This window comes from Schistocerca cancellata, chromosome 2 (genome assembly GCF_023864275.1).
Source record: "Schistocerca cancellata isolate TAMUIC-IGC-003103 chromosome 2, iqSchCanc2.1, whole genome shotgun sequence".
NCBI classification, from domain to species: Eukaryota; Metazoa; Arthropoda; class Insecta; order Orthoptera; family Acrididae; genus Schistocerca; species Schistocerca cancellata.
In genome coordinates, this window is record NC_064627.1 from 952104383 (window position 1) to 952124567 (window position 20185).

Here is a 20185-nt window from a genome sequence, read left to right on the forward strand (position 1 = left end):
TTCAGCCTACCTGGTTGCTTCATTTGCCACGCAAACACTTCCTGAGGACGCTACATGAAATAACATCGCATCTCATCGGCTTAATGACATGATGCTACTGAATTGAAGACCGCTACAGGCATCCGGTTCCATGGTGTAATGGTTAGCACTCTGGACTTTGAATCCAGCGATCCGAGTTCGAGTCTCGGTGGAACCTGACGCTGTGTTTTGCGCTCGTTTCTAGAAATGTGTACGAGCCGGTAGTTGGAATTGTATATGCAGAATTTTAGCTAGGATCATGTAACGCAAATTGTTAATAGCAGTCCACACGTGAATGGGGAACGCTCCAAATGCTTATGCTTTTGATACTAGGATTAATAACGGAACGAAAGGGGTTCAACTGCGAGAAGACGCCCTCAGCTGTTTCTCCCAGCAGGAAAGACATCTCTCCGTTTTGGGTGCTGCATGCGCATGCATTTAACAAACGTGCATGCGATGTACTAGTTCCTGGGAAACGAATAGAATCGCTGTACGTGCCAGTCTTTACGTATAGATATAAGTGAGCGAAGACGGCTTAATCCTGCCACGTAGATTGCTTTCCACATGACGCACTTGCCAGTCTCTTGGGCCGGTGGCCCACATGCAGTTTGTCCTGTTGCGTGGCTTACTTTCAGAGACTCGCAAGTTTAACGTAGTGTTTGGTTGTCGCGAAAGTGAGAAGTAGGGCCTGTCCGGGATTTGAACCCGGGACCTCCTGCACCCAAAGCAGGAATCATACCCCTAGACCAACAGGCCGCACAAGGAAGCACGTCTGCACCCCGCCACCTACTGACATCTTGCCGCACTTGCTAGTTGCAGCATACAATCTGGACCATATTCTCAAAGAGCTTTCTTAATCCGACACCCACAACATGAGCTGTGCTGAACACCAGTGTATGTGAATGCTCAAAGAGCTGCTAGAGTTGTATGTCAGTATTTCGACCGTGTGAAGTGCAAATGTTATCGTGTCACGCACTATCCGCCCACTACGTAGCGTTCTGTGTCAGCACGCAGTTTTCGCCAGTACTCTGTGTCCATAGCTGTTTCCATAGCTAGGCTGCTTCCAGCACAATGCATGCACCATACGAAAGTGGCCGTTGCGCGATTTTGATTACCTGAGCCTTCGACATCACTTGATGTACGAATACTGGCAAGAATTCTTGCTACATTCGAAGGTGCACCTTCCACTTTCAGCCTACCTGGTTGCTTCATTTGCCACGCAAACTCTTCCTGAGGACGCTACATGAAATAACACCGCATCTCATCGGCTTAATGACATGATGCTACTGAATTGAAGACCGCTACAGGCATCCGGTTCCATGGTGTAATGGTTAGCACTCTGGACTTTGAATCCAGCGATCCGAGTTCGAGTCTCGGTGGAACGTGACGCTGTGTTTTGCGCTCGTTTCTAGAAATGTGTACGAGCCGGTAGTTGGAATTGTATATGCAGAATTTTAGCTAGGATCATGTAACGCAAATTGTTAATAGCAGTCCACACGTGAATGGGGAACGCTCCAAATGCTTATGCTTTTGATACTAGGATTAATAACGGAACGAAAGGGGTTCAACTGCGAGAAGACGCCCTCAGCTGTTTCTCCCAGCAGGAAAGACATCTCTCCGTTTTGGGTGCTGCATGCGCATGCATTTAACAAACGTGCATGCGATGTACTAGTTCCTGGGAAACGAATAGAATCGCTGTACGTGCCAGTCTTTACGTATAGATATAAGTGAGCGAAGACGGCTTAATCCTGCCACGTAGATTGCTTTCCACATGACGCACTTGCCAGTCTCTTGGGCCGGTGGCCCACATGCAGTTTGTCCTGTTGCGTGGCTTACTTTCAGAGACTCGCAAGTTTAACGTAGTGTTTGGTTGTCGCGAAAGTGAAAAGTAGGGCCTGTCCGGGATTTGAACCCGGGACCTCCTGCACCCAAAGCAGGAATCATACCCCTAGACCAACAGGCCGCACAAGGAAGCTCGTCTGCACCCCGCCATCTACTGACATCTTGCCGCACTTGCTAGTTGCAGCATACAATCTGGACCATATTCTCAAAGAGCTTTCTTAATCCGACACCCACAACATGAGCTGTGCTGAACACCAGTGTATGTGAATGCTCAAAGAGCTGCTAGAGTTGTGTGTCAGTATTTCGACCGTGTGAAGTGCAAATGTTATCGTGTCACGCACTATCCGCCCACTACGTAGCGTTCTGTGTCAGCACGCAGTTTTCGCCAGTACTCTGTGTCCATAGCTGTTTCCATAGCTAGGCTGCTTCCAGCACAATGCATGCACCATACGAAAGTGGCCGTTGCGCGATTTTGATTACCTGAGCCTTCGACATCACTTGATGTACGAATACTGGCAAGAATTCTTGCTACATTCGAAGGTGCACCTTCCACTTTCAGCCTACCTGGTTGCTTCATTTGCCACGCAAACACTTCCTGAGGACGCTACATGAAATAACATCGCATCTCATCGGCTTAATGACATGATGCTACTGAATTGAAGACCGCTACAGGCATCCGGTTCCATGGTGTAATGGTTAGCACTCTGGACTTTGAATCCAGCGATCCGAGTTCGAGTCTCGGTGGAACCTGACGCTGTGTTTTGCGCTCGTTTCTAGAAATGTGTACGAGCCGGTAGTTGGAATTGTATATGCAGAATTTTAGCTAGGATCATGTAACGCAAATTGTTAATAGCAGTCCACACGTGAATGGGGAACGCTCCAAATGCTTATGCTTTTGATACTAGGATTAATAACGGAACGAAAGGGGTTCAACTGCGAGAAGACGCCCTCAGCTGTTTCTCCCAGCAGGAAAGACATCTCTCCGTTTTGGGTGCTGCATGCGCATGCATTTAACAAACGTGCATGCGATGTACTAGTTCCTGGGAAACGAATAGAATCGCTGTACGTGCCAGTCTTTACGTATAGATATAAGTGAGCGAAGACGGCTTAATCCTGCCACGTAGATTGCTTTCCACATGACGCACTTGCCAGTCTCTTGGGCCGGTGGCCCACATGCAGTTTGTCCTGTTGCGTGGCTTACTTTCAGAGACTCGCAAGTTTAACGTAGTGTTTGGTTGTCGCGAAAGTGAAAAGTAGGGCCTGTCCGGGATTTGAACCCGGGACCTCCTGCACCCAAAGCAGGAATCATACCCCTAGACCAACAGGCCGCACAAGGAAGCACGTCTGCACCCCGCCACCTACTGACATCTTGCCGCACTTGCTAGTTGCAGCATACAATCTGGACCATATTCTCAAAGAGCTTTCTTAATCCGACACCCACAACATGAGCTGTGCTGAACACCAGTGTATGTGAATGCTCAAAGAGCTGCTAGAGTTGTGTGTCAGTATTTCGACCGTGTGAAGTGCAAATGTTATCGTGTCACGCACTATCCGCCCACTACGTAGCGTTCTGTGTCAGCACGCAGTTTTCGCCAGTACTCTGTGTCCATAGCTGTTTCCATAGCTAGGCTGCTTCCAGCACAATGCATGCACCATACGAAAGTGGCCGTTGCGCGATTTTGATTACCTGAGCCTTCGACATCACTTGATGTACGAATACTGGCAAGAATTCTTGCTACATTCGAAGGTGCACCTTCCACTTTCAGCCTACCTGGTTGCTTCATTTGCCACGCAAACACTTCCTGAGGACGCTACATGAAATAACATCGCATCTCATCGGCTTAATGACATGATGCTACTGAATTGAAGACCGCTACAGGCATCCGGTTCCATGGTGTAATGGTTAGCACTCTGGACTTTGAATCCAGCGATCCGAGTTCGAGTCTCGGTGGAACCTGACGCTGTGTTTTGCGCTCGTTTCTAGAAATGTGTACGAGCCGGTAGTTGGAATTGTATATGCAGAATTTTAGCTAGGATCATGTAACGCAAATTGTTAATAGCAGTCCACACGTGAATGGGGAACGCTCCAAATGCTTATGCTTTTGATACTAGGATTAATAACGGAACGAAAGGGGTTCAACTGCGAGAAGACGCCCTCAGCTGTTTCTCCCAGCAGGAAAGACATCTCTCCGTTTTGGGTGCTGCATGCGCATGCATTTAACAAACGTGCATGCGATGTACTAGTTCCTGGGAAACGAATAGAATCGCTGTACGTGCCAGTCTTTACGTATAGATATAAGTGAGCGAAGACGGCTTAATCCTGCCACGTAGATTGCTTTCCACATGACGCACTTGCCAGTCTCTTGGGCCGGTGGCCCACATGCAGTTTGTCCTGTTGCGTGGCTTACTTTCAGAGACTCGCAAGTTTAACGTAGTGTTTGGTTGTCGCGAAAGTGAAAAGTAGGGCCTGTCCGGGATTTGAACCCGGGACCTCCTGCACCCAAAGCAGGAATCATACCCCTAGACCAACAGGCCGCACAAGGAAGCACGTCTGCACCCCGCCACCTACTGACATCTTGCCGCACTTGCTAGTTGCAGCATACAATCTGGACCATATTCTCAAAGAGCTTTCTTAATCCGACACCCACAACATGAGCTGTGCTGAACACCAGTGTATGTGAATGCTCAAAGAGCTGCTAGAGTTGTGTGTCAGTATTTCGACCGTGTGAAGTGCAAATGTTATCGTGTCACGCACTATCCGCCCACTACGTAGCGTTCTGTGTCAGCACGCAGTTTTCGCCAGTACTCTGTGTCCATAGCTGTTTCCATAGCTAGGCTGCTTCCAGCACAATGCATGCACCATACGAAAGTGGCCGTTGCGCGATTTTGATTACCTGAGCCTTCGACATCACTTGATGTACGAATACTGGCAAGAATTCTTGCTACATTCGAAGGTGCACCTTCCACTTTCAGCCTACCTGGTTGCTTCATTTGCCACGCAAACTCTTCCTGAGGACGCTACATGAAATAACACCGCATCTCATCGGCTTAATGACATGATGCTACTGAATTGAAGACCGCTACAGGCATCCGGTTCCATGGTGTAATGGTTAGCACTCTGGACTTTGAATCCAGCGATCCGAGTTCGAGTCTCGGTGGAACGTGACGCTGTGTTTTGCGCTCGTTTCTAGAAATGTGTACGAGCCGGTAGTTGGAATTGTATATGCAGAATTTTAGCTAGGATCATGTAACGCAAATTGTTAATAGCAGTCCACACGTGAATGGGGAACGCTCCAAATGCTTATGCTTTTGATACTAGGATTAATAACGGAACGAAAGGGGTTCAACTGCGAGAAGACGCCCTCAGCTGTTTCTCCCAGCAGGAAAGACATCTCTCCGTTTTGGGTGCTGCATGCGCATGCATTTAACAAACGTGCATGCGATGTACTAGTTCCTGGGAAACGAATAGAATCGCTGTACGTGCCAGTCTTTACGTATAGATATAAGTGAGCGAAGACGGCTTAATCCTGCCACGTAGATTGCTTTCCACATGACGCACTTGCCAGTCTCTTGGGCCGGTGGCCCACATGCAGTTTGTCCTGTTGCGTGGCTTACTTTCAGAGACTCGCAAGTTTAACGTAGTGTTTGGTTGTCGCGAAAGTGAAAAGTAGGGCCTGTCCGGGATTTGAACCCGGGACCTCCTGCACCCAAAGCAGGAATCATACCCCTAGACCAACAGGCCGCACAAGGAAGCACGTCTGCACCCCGCCACCTACTGACATCTTGCCGCACTTGCTAGTTGCAGCATACAATCTGGACCATATTCTCAAAGAGCTTTCTTAATCCGACACCCACAACATGAGCTGTGCTGAACACCAGTGTATGTGAATGCTCAAAGAGCTGCTAGAGTTGTGTGTCAGTATTTCGACCGTGTGAAGTGCAAATGTTATCGTGTCACGCACTATCCGCCCACTACGTAGCGTTCTGTGTCAGCACGCAGTTTTCGCCAGTACTCTGTGTCCATAGCTGTTTCCATAGCTAGGCTGCTTCCAGCACAATGCATGCACCATACGAAAGTGGCCGTTGCGCGATTTTGATTACCTGAGCCTTCGACATCACTTGATGTACGAATACTGGCAAGAATTCTTGCTACATTCGAAGGTGCACCTTCCACTTTCAGCCTACCTGGTTGCTTCATTTGCCACGCAAACACTTCCTGAGGACGCTACATGAAATAACATCGCATCTCATCGGCTTAATGACATGATGCTACTGAATTGAAGACCGCTACAGGCATCCGGTTCCATGGTGTAATGGTTAGCACTCTGGACTTTGAATCCAGCGATCCGAGTTCGAGTCTCGGTGGAACCTGACGCTGTGTTTTGCGCTCGTTTCTAGAAATGTGTACGAGCCGGTAGTTGGAATTGTATATGCAGAATTTTAGCTAGGATCATGTAACGCAAATTGTTAATAGCAGTCCACACGTGAATGGGGAACGCTCCAAATGCTTATGCTTTTGATACTAGGATTAATAACGGAACGAAAGGGGTTCAACTGCGAGAAGACGCCCTCAGCTGTTTCTCCCAGCAGGAAAGACATCTCTCCGTTTTGGGTGCTGCATGCGCATGCATTTAACAAACGTGCATGCGATGTACTAGTTCCTGGGAAACGAATAGAATCGCTGTACGTGCCAGTCTTTACGTATAGATATAAGTGAGCGAAGACGGCTTAATCCTGCCACGTAGATTGCTTTCCACATGACGCACTTGCCAGTCTCTTGGGCCGGTGGCCCACATGCAGTTTGTCCTGTTGCGTGGCTTACTTTCAGAGACTCGCAAGTTTAACGTAGTGTTTGGTTGTCGCGAAAGTGAAAAGTAGGGCCTGTCCGGGATTTGAACCCGGGACCTCCTGCACCCAAAGCAGGAATCATACCCCTAGACCAACAGGCCGCACAAGGAAGCACGTCTGCACCCCGCCACCTACTGACATCTTGCCGCACTTGCTAGTTGCAGCATACAATCTGGACCATATTCTCAAAGAGCTTTCTTAATCCGACACCCACAACATGAGCTGTGCTGAACACCAGTGTATGTGAATGCTCAAAGAGCTGCTAGAGTTGTGTGTCAGTATTTCGACCGTGTGAAGTGCAAATGTTATCGTGTCACGCACTATCCGCCCACTACGTAGCGTTCTGTGTCAGCACGCAGTTTTCGCCAGTACTCTGTGTCCATAGCTGTTTCCATAGCTAGGCTGCTTCCAGCACAATGCATGCACCATACGAAAGTGGCCGTTGCGCGATTTTGATTACCTGAGCCTTCGACATCACTTGATGTACGAATACTGGCAAGAATTCTTGCTACATTCGAAGGTGCACCTTCCACTTTCAGCCTACCTGGTTGCTTCATTTGCCACGCAAACACTTCCTGAGGACGCTACATGAAATAACATCGCATCTCATCGGCTTAATGACATGATGCTACTGAATTGAAGACCGCTACAGGCATCCGGTTCCATGGTGTAATGGTTAGCACTCTGGACTTTGAATCCAGCGATCCGAGTTCGAGTCTCGGTGGAACCTGACGCTGTGTTTTGCGCTCGTTTCTAGAAATGTGTACGAGCCGGTAGTTGGAATTGTATATGCAGAATTTTAGCTAGGATCATGTAACGCAAATTGTTAATAGCAGTCCACACGTGAATGGGGAACGCTCCAAATGCTTATGCTTTTGATACTAGGATTAATAACGGAACGAAAGGGGTTCAACTGCGAGAAGACGCCCTCAGCTGTTTCTCCCAGCAGGAAAGACATCTCTCCGTTTTGGGTGCTGCATGCGCATGCATTTAACAAACGTGCATGCGATGTACTAGTTCCTGGGAAACGAATAGAATCGCTGTACGTGCCAGTCTTTACGTATAGATATAAGTGAGCGAAGACGGCTTAATCCTGCCACGTAGATTGCTTTCCACATGACGCACTTGCCAGTCTCTTGGGCCGGTGGCCCACATGCAGTTTGTCCTGTTGCGTGGCTTACTTTCAGAGACTCGCAAGTTTAACGTAGTGTTTGGTTGTCGCGAAAGTGAAAAGTAGGGCCTGTCCGGGATTTGAACCCGGGACCTCCTGCACCCAAAGCAGGAATCATACCCCTAGACCAACAGGCCGCACAAGGAAGCACGTCTGCACCCCGCCACCTACTGACATCTTGCCGCACTTGCTAGTTGCAGCATACAATCTGGACCATATTCTCAAAGAGCTTTCTTAATCCGACACCCACAACATGAGCTGTGCTGAACACCAGTGTATGTGAATGCTCAAAGAGCTGCTAGAGTTGTGTGTCAGTATTTCGACCGTGTGAAGTGCAAATGTTATCGTGTCACGCACTATCCGCCCACTACGTAGCGTTCTGTGTCAGCACGCAGTTTTCGCCAGTACTCTGTGTCCATAGCTGTTTCCATAGCTAGGCTGCTTCCAGCACAATGCATGCACCATACGAAAGTGGCCGTTGCGCGATTTTGATTACCTGAGCCTTCGACATCACTTGATGTACGAATACTGGCAAGAATTCTTGCTACATTCGAAGGTGCACCTTCCACTTTCAGCCTACCTGGTTGCTTCATTTGCCACGCAAACTCTTCCTGAGGACGCTACATGAAATAACATCGCATCTCATCGGCTTAATGACATGATGCTACTGAATTGAAGACCGCTACAGGCATCCGGTTCCATGGTGTAATGGTTAGCACTCTGGACTTTGAATCCAGCGATCCGAGTTCGAGTCTCGGTGGAACCTGACGCTGTGTTTTGCGCTCGTTTCTAGAAATGTGTACGAGCCGGTAGTTGGAATTGTATATGCAGAATTTTAGCTAGGATCATGTAACGCAAATTGTTAATAGCAGTCCACACGTGAATGGGGAACGCTCCAAATGCTTATGCTTTTGATACTAGGATTAATAACGGAACGAAAGGGGTTCAACTGCGAGAAGACGCCCTCAGCTGTTTCTCCCAGCAGGAAAGACATCTCTCCGTTTTGGGTGCTGCATGCGCATGCATTTAACAAACGTGCATGCGATGTACTAGTTCCTGGGAAACGAATAGAATCGCTGTACGTGCCAGTCTTTACGTATAGATATAAGTGAGCGAAGACGGCTTAATCCTGCCACGTAGATTGCTTTCCACATGACGCACTTGCCAGTCTCTTGGGCCGGTGGCCCACATGCAGTTTGTCCTGTTGCGTGGCTTACTTTCAGAGACTCGCAAGTTTAACGTAGTATTTGGTTGTCGCGAAAGTGAAAAGTAGGGCCTGTCCGGGATTTGAACCCGGGACCTCCTGCACCCAAAGCAGGAATCATACCCCTAGACCAACAGGCCGCACAAGGAAGCACGTCTGCACCCCGCCACCTACTGACATCTTGCCGCACTTGCTAGTTGCAGCATACAATCTGGACCATATTCTCAAAGAGCTTTCTTAATCCGACACCCACAACATGAGCTGTGCTGAACACCAGTGTATGTGAATGCTCAAAGAGCTGCTAGAGTTGTGTGTCAGTATTTCGACCGTGTGAAGTGCAAATGTTATCGTGTCACGCACTATCCGCCCACTACGTAGCGTTCTGTGTCAGCACGCAGTTTTCGCCAGTACTCTGTGTCCATAGCTGTTTCCATAGCTAGGCTGCTTCCAGCACAATGCATGCACCATACGAAAGTGGCCGTTGCGCGATTTTGATTACCTGAGCCTTCGACATCACTTGATGTACGAATACTGGCAAGAATTCTTGCTACATTCGAAGGTGCACCTTCCACTTTCAGCCTACCTGGTTGCTTCATTTGCCACGCAAACTCTTCCTGAGGACGCTACATGAAATAACATCGCATCTCATCGGCTTAATGACATGATGCTACTGAATTGAAGACCGCTACAGGCATCCGGTTCCATGGTGTAATGGTTAGCACTCTGGACTTTGAATCCAGCGATCCGAGTTCGAGTCTCGGTGGAACCTGACGCTGTGTTTTGCGCTCGTTTCTAGAAATGTGTACGAGCCGGTAGTTGGAATTGTATATGCAGAATTTTAGCTAGGATCATGTAACGCAAATTGTTAATAGCAGTCCACACGTGAATGGGGAACGCTCCAAATGCTTATGCTTTTGATACTAGGATTAATAACGGAACGAAAGGGGTTCAACTGCGAGAAGACGCCCTCAGCTGTTTCTCCCAGCAGGAAAGACATCTCTCCGTTTTGGGTGCTGCATGCGCATGCATTTAACAAACGTGCATGCGATGTACTAGTTCCTGGGAAACGAATAGAATCGCTGTACGTGCCAGTCTTTACGTATAGATATAAGTGAGCGAAGACGGCTTAATCCTGCCACGTAGATTGCTTTCCACATGACGCACTTGCCAGTCTCTTGGGCCGGTGGCCCACATGCAGTTTGTCCTGTTGCGTGGCTTACTTTCAGAGACTCGCAAGTTTAACGTAGTGTTTGGTTGTCGCGAAAGTGAAAAGTAGGGCCTGTCCGGGATTTGAACCCGGGACCTCCTGCACCCAAAGCAGGAATCATACCCCTAGACCAACAGGCCGCACAAGGAAGCACGTCTGCACCCCGCCACCTACTGACATCTTGCCGCACTTGCTAGTTGCAGCATACAATCTGGACCATATTCTCAAAGAGCTTTCTTAATCCGACACCCACAACATGAGCTGTGCTGAACACCAGTGTATGTGAATGCTCAAAGAGCTGCTAGAGTTGTGTGTCAGTATTTCGACCGTGTGAAGTGCAAATGTTATCGTGTCACGCACTATCCGCCCACTACGTAGCGTTCTGTGTCAGCACGCAGTTTTCGCCAGTACTCTGTGTCCATAGCTGTTTCCATAGCTAGGCTGCTTCCAGCACAATGCATGCACCATACGAAAGTGGCCGTTGCGCGATTTTGATTACCTGAGCCTTCGACATCACTTGATGTACGAATACTGGCAAGAATTCTTGCTACATTCGAAGGTGCACCTTCCACTTTCAGCCTACCTGGTTGCTTCATTTGCCACGCAAACTCTTCCTGAGGACGCTACATGAAATAACATCGCATCTCATCGGCTTAATGACATGATGCTACTGAATTGAAGACCGCTACAGGCATCCGGTTCCATGGTGTAATGGTTAGCACTCTGGACTTTGAATCCAGCGATCCGAGTTCGAGTCTCGGTGGAACCTGACGCTGTGTTTTGCGCTCGTTTCTAGAAATGTGTACGAGCCGGTAGTTGGAATTGTATATGCAGAATTTTAGCTAGGATCATGTAACGCAAATTGTTAATAGCAGTCCACACGTGAATGGGGAACGCTCCAAATGCTTATGCTTTTGATACTAGGATTAATAACGGAACGAAAGGGGTTCAACTGCGAGAAGACGCCCTCAGCTGTTTCTCCCAGCAGGAAAGACATCTCTCCGTTTTGGGTGCTGCATGCGCATGCATTTAACAAACGTGCATGCGATGTACTAGTTCCTGGGAAACGAATAGAATCGCTGTACGTGCCAGTCTTTACGTATAGATATAAGTGAGCGAAGACGGCTTAATCCTGCCACGTAGATTGCTTTCCACATGACGCACTTGCCAGTCTCTTGGGCCGGTGGCCCACATGCAGTTTGTCCTGTTGCGTGGCTTACTTTCAGAGACTCGCAAGTTTAACGTAGTGTTTGGTTGTCGCGAAAGTGAGAAGTAGGGCCTGTCCGGGATTTGAACCCGGGACCTCCTGCACCCAAAGCAGGAATCATACCCCTAGACCAACAGGCCGCACAAGGAAGCACGTCTGCACCCCGCCACCTACTGACATCTTGCCGCACTTGCTAGTTGCAGCATACAATCTGGACCATATTCTCAAAGAGCTTTCTTAATCCGACACCCACAACATGAGCTGTGCTGAACACCAGTGTATGTGAATGCTCAAAGAGCTGCTAGAGTTGTGTGTCAGTATTTCGACCGTGTGAAGTGCAAATGTTATCGTGTCACGCACTATCCGCCCACTACGTAGCGTTCTGTGTCAGCACGCAGTTTTCGCCAGTACTCTGTGTTCATAGCTGTTTCCATAGCTAGGCTGCTTCCAGCACAATGCATGCACCATACGAAAGTGGCCGTTGCGCGATTTTGATTACCTCAGCCTTCGACATCACTTGATGTACGAATACTGGCAAGAATTCTTGCTACATTCGAAGGTGCACCTTCCACTTTCAGCCTACCTGGTTGCTTCATTTGCCACGCAAACTCTTCCTGAGGACGCTACATGAAATAACATCGCATCTCATCGGCTTAATGACATGATGCTACTGAATTGAAGACCGCTACAGGCATCCGGTTCCATGGTGTAATGGTTAGCACTCTGGACTTTGAATCCAGCGATCCGAGTTCGAGTCTCGGTGGAACCTGACGCTGTGTTTTGCGCTCGTTTCTAGAAATGTGTACGAGCCGGTAGTTGGAATTGTATATGCAGAATTTTAGCTAGGATCATGTAACGCAAATTGTTAATAGCAGTCCACACGTGAATGGGGAACGCTCCAAATGCTTATGCTTTTGATACTAGGATTAATAACGGAACGAAAGGGGTTCAACTGCGAGAAGACGCCCTCAGCTGTTTCTCCCAGCAGGAAAGACATCTCTCCGTTTTGGGTGCTGCATGCGCATGCATTTAACAAACGTGCATGCGATGTACTAGTTCCTGGGAAACGAATAGAATCGCTGTACGTGCCAGTCTTTACGTATAGATATAAGTGAGCGAAGACGGCTTAATCCTGCCACGTAGATTGCTTTCCACATGACGCACTTGCCAGTCTCTTGGGCCGGTGGCCCACATGCAGTTTGTCCTGTTGCGTGGCTTACTTTCAGAGACTCGCAAGTTTAACGTAGTGTTTGGTTGTCGCGAAAGTGAGAAGTAGGGCCTGTCCGGGATTTGAACCCGGGACCTCCTGCACCCAAAGCAGGAATCATACCCCTAGACCAACAGGCCGCACAAGGAAGCACGTCTGCACCCCGCCACCTACTGACATCTTGCCGCACTTGCTAGTTGCAGCATACAATCTGGACCATATTCTCAAAGAGCTTTCTTAATCCGACACCCACAACATGAGCTGTGCTGAACACCAGTGTATGTGAATGCTCAAAGAGCTGCTAGAGTTGTGTGTCAGTATTTCGACCGTGTGAAGTGCAAATGTTATCGTGTCACGCACTATCCGCCCACTACGTAGCGTTCTGTGTCAGCACGCAGTTTTCGCCAGTACTCTGTGTTCATAGCTGTTTCCATAGCTAGGCTGCTTCCAGCACAATGCATGCACCATACGAAAGTGGCCGTTGCGCGATTTTGATTACCTGAGCCTTCGACATCACTTGATGTACGAATACTGGCAAGAATTCTTGCTACATTCGAAGGTGCACCTTCCACTTTCAGCCTACCTGGTTGCTTCATTTGCCACGCAAACTCTTCCTGAGGACGCTACATGAAATAACATCGCATCTCATCGGCTTAATGACATGATGCTACTGAATTGAAGACCGCTACAGGCATCCGGTTCCATGGTGTAATGGTTAGCACTCTGGACTTTGAATCCAGCGATCCGAGTTCGAGTCTCGGTGGAACCTGATGCTGTGTTTTGCGCTCGTTTCTAGAAATGTGTACGAGCCGGTAGTTGGAATTGTATATGCAGAATTTTAGCTAGGATCATGTAACGCAAATTGTTAATAGCAGTCCACACGTGAATGGGGAACGCTCCAAATGCTTATGCTTTTGATACTAGGATTAATAACGGAACGAAAGGGGTTCAACTGCGAGAAGACGCCCTCAGCTGTTTCTCCCAGCAGGAAAGACATCTCTCCGTTTTGGGTGCTGCATGCGCATGCATTTAACAAACGTGCATGCGATGTACTAGTTCCTGGGAAACGAATAGAATCGCTGTACGTGCCAGTCTTTACGTATAGATATAAGTGAGCGAAGACGGCTTAATCCTGCCACGTAGATTGCTTTCCACATGACGCACTTGCCAGTCTCTTGGGCCGGTGGCCCACATGCAGTTTGTCCTGTTGCGTGGCTTACTTTCAGAGACTCGCAAGTTTAACGTAGTGTTTGGTTGTCGCGAAAGTGAGAATTAGGGCCTGTCCGGGATTTGAACCCGGGACCTCCTGCACCCAAAGCAGGAATCATACCCCTAGACCAACAGGCCGCACAAGGAAGCACGTCTGCACCCCGCCACCTACTGACATCTTGCCGCACTTGCTGGTTGCAGCATACAATCTGGACCATATTCTCAAAGAGCTTTCTTAATCCGACACCCACAACATGAGCTGTGCTGAACACCAGTGTATGTGAATGCTCAAAGAGCTGCTAGAGTTGTGTGTCAGTATTTCGACCGTGTGAAGTGCAAATGTCATCGTGTCACGCACTATCCGCCCACTACGTAGCGTTCTGTGTCAGCACGCAGTTTTCGCCAGTACTCTGTGTCCATAGCTGTTTCCATAGCTAGGCTGCTTCCAGCACAATGCATGCACCATACGAAAGTGGCCGTTGCGCGATTTTGATTACCTGAGCCTTCGACATCACTTGATGTACGAATACTGGCAAGAATTCTTGCTACATTCGAAGGTGCACCTTCCACTTTCAGCCTACCTGGTTGCTTCATTTGCCACGCAAACTCTTCCTGAGGACGCTACATGAAATAACATCGCATCTCATCGGCTTAATGACATGATGCTACTGAATTGAAGACCGCTACAGGCATCCGGTTCCATGGTGTAATGGTTAGCACTCTGGACTTTGAATCCAGCGATCCGAGTTCGAGTCTCGGTGGAACCTGACGCTGTGTTTTGCGCTCGTTTCTAGAAATGTGTACGAGCCGGTAGTTGGAATTGTATATGCAGAATTTTAGCTAGGATCATGTAACGCAAATTGTTAATAGCAGTCCACACGTGAATGGGGAACGCTCCAAATGCTTATGCTTTTGATACTAGGATCAATAACGGAACGAAAGGGGTTCAACTGCGAGAAGACGCCCTCAGCTGTTTCTCCCAGCAGGAAAGACATCTCTCCGTTTTGGGTGCTGCATGCGCATGCATTTAACAAACGTGCATGCGATGTACTAGTTCCTGGGAAACGAATAGAATCGCTGTACGTGCCAGTCTTTACGTATAGATATAAGTGAGCGAAGACGGCTTAATCCTGCCACGTAGATTGCTTTCCACATGACGCACTTGCCAGTCTCTTGGGCCGGTGGCCCACATGCAGTTTGTCCTGTTGCGTGGCTTACTTTCAGAGACTCGCAAGTTTAACGTAGTGTTTGGTTGTCGCGAAAGTGAGAAGTAGGGCCTGTCCGGGATTTGAACCCGGGACCTCCTGCACCCAAAGCAGGAATCATACCCCTAGACCAACAGGCCGCACAAGGAAGCACGTCTGCACCCCGCCACCTACTGACATCTTGCCGCACTTGCTAGTTGCAGCATACAATCTGGACCATATTCTCAAAGAGCTTTCTTAATCCGACACCCACAACATGAGCTGTGCTGAACACCAGTGTATGTGAATGCTCAAAGAGCTGCTAGAGTTGTGTGTCAGTATTTCGACCGTGTGAAGTGCAAATGTTATCGTGTCACGCACTATCCGCCCACTACGTAGCGTTCTGTGTCAGCACGCAGTTTTCGCCAGTACTCTGTGTTCATAGCTGTTTCCATAGCTAGGCTGCTTCCAGCACAATGCATGCACCATACGAAAGTGGCCGTTGCGCGATTTTGATTACCTCAGCCTTCGACATCACTTGATGTACGAATACTGGCAAGAATTCTTGCTACATTCGAAGGTGCACCTTCCACTTTCAGCCTACCTGGTTGCTTCATTTGCCACGCAAACACTTCCTGAGGACGCTACATGAAATAACATCGCATCTCATCGGCTTAATGACATGATGCTACTGAATTGAAGACCGCTACAGGCATCCGGTTCCATGGTGTAATGGTTAGCACTCTGGACTTTGAATCCAGCGATCCGAGTTCGAGTCTCGGTGGAACCTGACGCTGTGTTTTGCGCTCGTTTCTAGAAATGTGTACGAGCCGGTAGTTGGAATTGTATATGCAGAATTTTAGCTAGGATCATGTAACGCAAATTGTTAATAGCAGTCCACACGTGAATGGGGAACGCTCCAAATGCTTATGCTTTTGATACTAGGATTAATAACGGAACGAAAGGGGTTCAACTGCGAGAAGACGCCCTCAGCTGTTTCTCCCAGCAGGAAAGACATCTCTCCGTTTTGGGTGCTGCATGCGCATGCATTTAACAAACGTGCATGCGATGTACTAGTTCCTGGGAAACGAATAGAATCGCTGTACGTGCCAGTCTTTACGTATAGATATAAGTGAGCGAAGACGGCTTAATCCTGCCACGTAGATTGCTTTCCACATGACGCACTTGCCAGTCTCTTGGGCCGGTGGCCCACATGCAGTTTGTCCTGTTGCGTGGCTTACTTTCAGAGACTCGCAAGTTTAACGTAGTGTTTGGTTGTCGCGAAAGTGAGAATTAGGGCCTGTCCGGGATTTGAACCCGGGACCTCCTGCACCCAAAGCAGGAATCATACCCCTAGACCAACAGGCCGCACAAGGAAGCACGTCTGCACCCCGCCACCTACTGACATCTTGCCGCACTTGCTGGTTGCAGCATACAATCTGGACCATATTCTCAAAGAGCTTTCTTAATCCGACACCCACAACATGAGCTGTGCTGAACACCAGTGTATGTGAATGCTCAAAGAGCTGCTAGAGTTGTGTGTCAGTATTTCGACCGTGTGAAGTGCAAATGTCATCGTGTCACGCACTATCCGCCCACTACGTAGCGTTCTGTGTCAGCACGCAGTTTTCGCCAGTACTCTGTGTCCATAGCTGTTTCCATAGCTAGGCTGCTTCCAGCACAATGCATGCACCATACGAAAGTGGCCGTTGCGCGATTTTGATTACCTGAGCCTTCGACATCACTTGATGTACGAATACTGGCAAGAATTCTTGCTACATTCGAAGGTGCACCTTCCACTTTCAGCCTACCTGGTTGCTTCATTTGCCACGCAAACTCTTCCTGAGGACGCTACATGAAATAACATCGCATCTCATCGGCTTAATGACATGATGCTACTGAATTGAAGACCGCTACAGGCATCCGGTTCCATGGTGTAATGGTTAGCACTCTGGACTTTGAATCCAGCGATCCGAGTTCGAGTCTCGGTGGAACCTGACGCTGTGTTTTGCGCTCGTTTCTAGAAATGTGTACGAGCCGGTAGTTGGAATTGTATATGCAGAATTTTAGCTAGGATCATGTAACGCAAATTGTTAATAGCAGTCCACACGTGAATGGGGAACGCTCCAAATGCTTATGCTTTTGATACTAGGATCAATAACGGAACGAAAGGGGTTCAACTGCGAGAAGACGCCCTCAGCTGTTTCTCCCAGCAGGAAAGACATCTCTCCGTTTTGGGTGCTGCATGCGCATGCATTTAACAAACGTGCATGCGATGTACTAGTTCCTGGGAAACGAATAGAATCGCTGTACGTGCCAGTCTTTACGTATAGATATAAGTGAGCGAAGACGGCTTAATCCTGCCACGTAGATTGCTTTCCACATGACGCACTTGCCAGTCTCTTGGGCCGGTGGCCCACATGCAGTTTGTCCTGTTGCGTGGCTTACTTTCAGAGACTCGCAAGTTTAACGTAGTGTTTGGTTGTCGCGAAAGTGAGAAGTAGGGCCTGTCCGGGATTTGAACCCGGGACCTCCTGCACCCAAAGCAGGAATCATACCCCTAGACCAACAGGCCGCACAAGGAAGCACGTCTGCACCCCGCCACCTACTGACATCTTGCCGCACTTGCTAGTTGCAGCATACAATCTGGACCATATTCTCAAAGAGCTTTCTTAATCCGACACCCACAACATGAGCTGTGCTGAACACCAGTGTATGTGAATGCTCAAAGAGCTGCTAGAGTTGTGTGTCAGTATTTCGACCGTGTGAAGTGCAAATGTTATCGTGTCACGCACTATCCGCCCACTACGTAGCGTTCTGTGTCAGCACGCAGTTTTCGCCAGTACTCTGTGTTCATAGCTGTTTCCATAGCTAGGCTGCTTCCAGCACAATGCATGCACCATACGAAAGTGGCCGTTGCGCGATTTTGATTACCTCAGCCTTCGACATCACTTGATGTACGAATACTGGCAAGAATTCTTGCTACATTCGAAGGTGCACCTTCCACTTTCAGCCTACCTGGTTGCTTCATTTGCCACGCAAACACTTCCTGAGGACGCTACATGAAATAACATCGCATCTCATCGGCTTAATGACATGATGCTACTGAATTGAAGACCGCTACAGGCATCCGGTTCCATGGTGTAATGGTTAGCACTCTGGACTTTGAATCCAGCGATCCGAGTTCGAGTCTCGGTGGAACCTGACGCTGTGTTTTGCGCTCGTTTCTAGAAATGTGTACGAGCCGGTAGTTGGAATTGTATATGCAGAATTTTAGCTAGGATCATGTAACGCAAATTGTTAATAGCAGTCCACACGTGAATGGGGAACGCTCCAAATGCTTATGCTTTTGATACTAGGATCAATAACGGAACGAAAGGGGTTCAACTGCGAGAAGACGCCCTCAGCTGTTTCTCCCAGCAGGAAAGACATCTCTCCGTTTTGGGTGCTGCATGCGCATGCATTTAACAAACGTGCATGCGATGTACTAGTTCCTGGGAAACGAATAGAATCGCTGTACGTGCCAGTCTTTACGTATAGATATAAGTGAGCGAAGACGGCTTAATCCTGCCACGTAGATTGCTTTCCACATGACGCACTTGCCAGTCTCTTGGGCCGGTGGCCCACATGCAGTTTGTCCTGTTGCGTGGCTTACTTTCAGAGACTCGCAAGTTTAACGTAGTGTTTGGTTGTCGCGAAAGTGAGAAGTAGGGCCTGTCCGGGATTTGAACCCGGGACCTCCTGCACCCAAAGCAGGAATCATACCCCTAGACCAACAGGCCGCACAAGGAAGCACGTCTGCACCCCGCCACCTACTGACATCTTGCCGCACTTGCTAGTTGCAGCATACAATCTGGACCATATTCTCAAAGAGCTTTCTTAATCCGACACCCACAACATGAGCTGTGCTGAACACCAGCGTATGTGAATGCTCAAAGAGCTGCTAGAGTTGTGTGTCAGTATTTCGACCGTGTGAAGTGCAAATGTTATCGTGTCACGCACTATCCGCCCACTACGTAGCGTTCTGTGTCAGCACGCAGTTTTCGCCAATACTCTGTGTCCATAGCTGTTTCCATAGCTAGGCTGCTTCCAGCAAAATGCATGCACCATACGAAAGTGGCCGTTGCGCGATTTTGATTACCTGAGCCTTCGACATCACTTGATGTACGGATACTGGCAAGAATTCTTGCTACATTCGAAGGTGCACCTTCCACTTTCAGCCTACCTGGTTGCTTCATTTGCCACGCAAACACTTCCTGAGGACGCTACATGAAATAACATCGCATCTCATCGGCTTAATGACATGATGCTACTGAATTGAAGACCGCTACAGGCATCCGGTTCCATGGTGTAATGGTTAGCACTCTGGACTTTGAATCCAGCGATCCGAGTTCGAGTCTCGGTGGAACCTGACGCTGTGTTTTGCGCTCGTTTCTAGAAATGTGTACGAGCCGGTAGTTGGAATTGTATATGCAGAATTTTAGCTAGGATCATGTAACGCAAATTGTTAATAGCAGTCCACACGTGAATGGGGAACGCTCCAAATGCTTATGCTTTTGATACTAGGATTAATAACGGAACGAAAGGGGTTCAACTGCGAGAAGACGCCCTCAGCTGTTTCTCCCAGCAGGAAAGACATCTCTCCGTTTTGGGTGCTGCATGCGCATGCATTTAACAAACGTGCATGCGATGTACTAGTTCCTGGGAAACGAATAGAATCGCTGTACGTGCCAGTCTTTACGTATAGATATAAGTGAGCGAAGACGGCTTAATCCTGCCACGTAGATTGCTTTCCACATGACGCACTTGCCAGTCTCTTGGGCCGGTGGCCCACATGCAGTTTGTCCTGTTGCGTGGCTTACTTTCAGAGACTCGCAAGTTTAACGTAGTGTTTGGTTGTCGCGAAAGTGAGAAGTAGGGCCTGTCCGGGATTTGAACCCGGGACCTCCTGCACCCAAAGCAGGAATCATACCTTTAGACCAACAGGCCGCACAAGGAAGCACGTCTGCACCCCGCCACCTACTGACATCTTGCCGCACTTGCTAGTTGCAGCATACAATCTGGACCATATTCTCAAAGAGCTTTCTT

General features: G+C 48.6%; 34 non-coding genes across 34 annotated transcripts; 17 read left to right on the forward strand and 17 right to left on the reverse strand.

The window, feature by feature from the left end:
• Window positions 1-124: 124 nt before the first annotated feature.
• On the forward strand, window positions 125-196 carry Trnaq-uug (transfer RNA glutamine (anticodon UUG)). Its single transcript has one exon. It is a non-coding gene; the product is annotated as a tRNA-Gln (tRNA).
• Window positions 197-702: 506 nt separating this feature from the next.
• On the reverse strand, window positions 703-774 carry Trnap-ugg (transfer RNA proline (anticodon UGG)). The gene has a single exon. It is a non-coding gene; the product is annotated as a tRNA-Pro (tRNA).
• A 557-nt stretch (window positions 775-1331) lies between these two features.
• On the forward strand, window positions 1332-1407 carry Trnaq-uug (transfer RNA glutamine (anticodon UUG)). Its single transcript has one exon. It is a non-coding gene; the product is annotated as a tRNA-Gln (tRNA).
• A 502-nt stretch (window positions 1408-1909) lies between these two features.
• Window positions 1910-1981, reverse strand: Trnap-ugg (transfer RNA proline (anticodon UGG)). The gene has a single exon. It is a non-coding gene; the product is annotated as a tRNA-Pro (tRNA).
• A 557-nt stretch (window positions 1982-2538) lies between these two features.
• Window positions 2539-2610, forward strand: Trnaq-uug (transfer RNA glutamine (anticodon UUG)). Its single transcript has one exon. It is a non-coding gene; the product is annotated as a tRNA-Gln (tRNA).
• A 506-nt stretch (window positions 2611-3116) lies between these two features.
• On the reverse strand, window positions 3117-3188 carry Trnap-ugg (transfer RNA proline (anticodon UGG)). The gene has a single exon. It is a non-coding gene; the product is annotated as a tRNA-Pro (tRNA).
• Window positions 3189-3745: 557 nt separating this feature from the next.
• Trnaq-uug (transfer RNA glutamine (anticodon UUG)) lies at window positions 3746-3817 on the forward strand. The gene has a single exon. It is a non-coding gene; the product is annotated as a tRNA-Gln (tRNA).
• A 506-nt stretch (window positions 3818-4323) lies between these two features.
• Trnap-ugg (transfer RNA proline (anticodon UGG)) lies at window positions 4324-4395 on the reverse strand. The gene has a single exon. It is a non-coding gene; the product is annotated as a tRNA-Pro (tRNA).
• A 557-nt stretch (window positions 4396-4952) lies between these two features.
• On the forward strand, window positions 4953-5028 carry Trnaq-uug (transfer RNA glutamine (anticodon UUG)). Its single transcript has one exon. It is a non-coding gene; the product is annotated as a tRNA-Gln (tRNA).
• Window positions 5029-5530: 502 nt separating this feature from the next.
• Trnap-ugg (transfer RNA proline (anticodon UGG)) lies at window positions 5531-5602 on the reverse strand. Its single transcript has one exon. It is a non-coding gene; the product is annotated as a tRNA-Pro (tRNA).
• A 557-nt stretch (window positions 5603-6159) lies between these two features.
• Window positions 6160-6231, forward strand: Trnaq-uug (transfer RNA glutamine (anticodon UUG)). Its single transcript has one exon. It is a non-coding gene; the product is annotated as a tRNA-Gln (tRNA).
• A 506-nt stretch (window positions 6232-6737) lies between these two features.
• On the reverse strand, window positions 6738-6809 carry Trnap-ugg (transfer RNA proline (anticodon UGG)). The gene has a single exon. It is a non-coding gene; the product is annotated as a tRNA-Pro (tRNA).
• Window positions 6810-7366: 557 nt separating this feature from the next.
• Window positions 7367-7438, forward strand: Trnaq-uug (transfer RNA glutamine (anticodon UUG)). The gene has a single exon. It is a non-coding gene; the product is annotated as a tRNA-Gln (tRNA).
• A 506-nt stretch (window positions 7439-7944) lies between these two features.
• On the reverse strand, window positions 7945-8016 carry Trnap-ugg (transfer RNA proline (anticodon UGG)). Its single transcript has one exon. It is a non-coding gene; the product is annotated as a tRNA-Pro (tRNA).
• Window positions 8017-8573: 557 nt separating this feature from the next.
• Trnaq-uug (transfer RNA glutamine (anticodon UUG)) lies at window positions 8574-8645 on the forward strand. Its single transcript has one exon. It is a non-coding gene; the product is annotated as a tRNA-Gln (tRNA).
• A 506-nt stretch (window positions 8646-9151) lies between these two features.
• Trnap-ugg (transfer RNA proline (anticodon UGG)) lies at window positions 9152-9223 on the reverse strand. The gene has a single exon. It is a non-coding gene; the product is annotated as a tRNA-Pro (tRNA).
• Window positions 9224-9780: 557 nt separating this feature from the next.
• On the forward strand, window positions 9781-9852 carry Trnaq-uug (transfer RNA glutamine (anticodon UUG)). Its single transcript has one exon. It is a non-coding gene; the product is annotated as a tRNA-Gln (tRNA).
• Window positions 9853-10358: 506 nt separating this feature from the next.
• On the reverse strand, window positions 10359-10430 carry Trnap-ugg (transfer RNA proline (anticodon UGG)). Its single transcript has one exon. It is a non-coding gene; the product is annotated as a tRNA-Pro (tRNA).
• A 557-nt stretch (window positions 10431-10987) lies between these two features.
• Window positions 10988-11059, forward strand: Trnaq-uug (transfer RNA glutamine (anticodon UUG)). The gene has a single exon. It is a non-coding gene; the product is annotated as a tRNA-Gln (tRNA).
• Window positions 11060-11565: 506 nt separating this feature from the next.
• On the reverse strand, window positions 11566-11637 carry Trnap-ugg (transfer RNA proline (anticodon UGG)). The gene has a single exon. It is a non-coding gene; the product is annotated as a tRNA-Pro (tRNA).
• A 557-nt stretch (window positions 11638-12194) lies between these two features.
• On the forward strand, window positions 12195-12266 carry Trnaq-uug (transfer RNA glutamine (anticodon UUG)). The gene has a single exon. It is a non-coding gene; the product is annotated as a tRNA-Gln (tRNA).
• A 506-nt stretch (window positions 12267-12772) lies between these two features.
• Window positions 12773-12844, reverse strand: Trnap-ugg (transfer RNA proline (anticodon UGG)). Its single transcript has one exon. It is a non-coding gene; the product is annotated as a tRNA-Pro (tRNA).
• A 557-nt stretch (window positions 12845-13401) lies between these two features.
• On the forward strand, window positions 13402-13473 carry Trnaq-uug (transfer RNA glutamine (anticodon UUG)). The gene has a single exon. It is a non-coding gene; the product is annotated as a tRNA-Gln (tRNA).
• Window positions 13474-13979: 506 nt separating this feature from the next.
• Window positions 13980-14051, reverse strand: Trnap-ugg (transfer RNA proline (anticodon UGG)). The gene has a single exon. It is a non-coding gene; the product is annotated as a tRNA-Pro (tRNA).
• Window positions 14052-14608: 557 nt separating this feature from the next.
• On the forward strand, window positions 14609-14680 carry Trnaq-uug (transfer RNA glutamine (anticodon UUG)). Its single transcript has one exon. It is a non-coding gene; the product is annotated as a tRNA-Gln (tRNA).
• A 506-nt stretch (window positions 14681-15186) lies between these two features.
• On the reverse strand, window positions 15187-15258 carry Trnap-ugg (transfer RNA proline (anticodon UGG)). The gene has a single exon. It is a non-coding gene; the product is annotated as a tRNA-Pro (tRNA).
• A 557-nt stretch (window positions 15259-15815) lies between these two features.
• Window positions 15816-15887, forward strand: Trnaq-uug (transfer RNA glutamine (anticodon UUG)). The gene has a single exon. It is a non-coding gene; the product is annotated as a tRNA-Gln (tRNA).
• A 506-nt stretch (window positions 15888-16393) lies between these two features.
• Trnap-ugg (transfer RNA proline (anticodon UGG)) lies at window positions 16394-16465 on the reverse strand. Its single transcript has one exon. It is a non-coding gene; the product is annotated as a tRNA-Pro (tRNA).
• Window positions 16466-17022: 557 nt separating this feature from the next.
• Window positions 17023-17094, forward strand: Trnaq-uug (transfer RNA glutamine (anticodon UUG)). The gene has a single exon. It is a non-coding gene; the product is annotated as a tRNA-Gln (tRNA).
• A 506-nt stretch (window positions 17095-17600) lies between these two features.
• On the reverse strand, window positions 17601-17672 carry Trnap-ugg (transfer RNA proline (anticodon UGG)). The gene has a single exon. It is a non-coding gene; the product is annotated as a tRNA-Pro (tRNA).
• A 557-nt stretch (window positions 17673-18229) lies between these two features.
• Window positions 18230-18301, forward strand: Trnaq-uug (transfer RNA glutamine (anticodon UUG)). The gene has a single exon. It is a non-coding gene; the product is annotated as a tRNA-Gln (tRNA).
• Window positions 18302-18807: 506 nt separating this feature from the next.
• Trnap-ugg (transfer RNA proline (anticodon UGG)) lies at window positions 18808-18879 on the reverse strand. The gene has a single exon. It is a non-coding gene; the product is annotated as a tRNA-Pro (tRNA).
• Window positions 18880-19436: 557 nt separating this feature from the next.
• On the forward strand, window positions 19437-19508 carry Trnaq-uug (transfer RNA glutamine (anticodon UUG)). Its single transcript has one exon. It is a non-coding gene; the product is annotated as a tRNA-Gln (tRNA).
• A 506-nt stretch (window positions 19509-20014) lies between these two features.
• Window positions 20015-20086, reverse strand: Trnap-ugg (transfer RNA proline (anticodon UGG)). Its single transcript has one exon. It is a non-coding gene; the product is annotated as a tRNA-Pro (tRNA).
• Window positions 20087-20185: the final 99 nt, after the last annotated feature.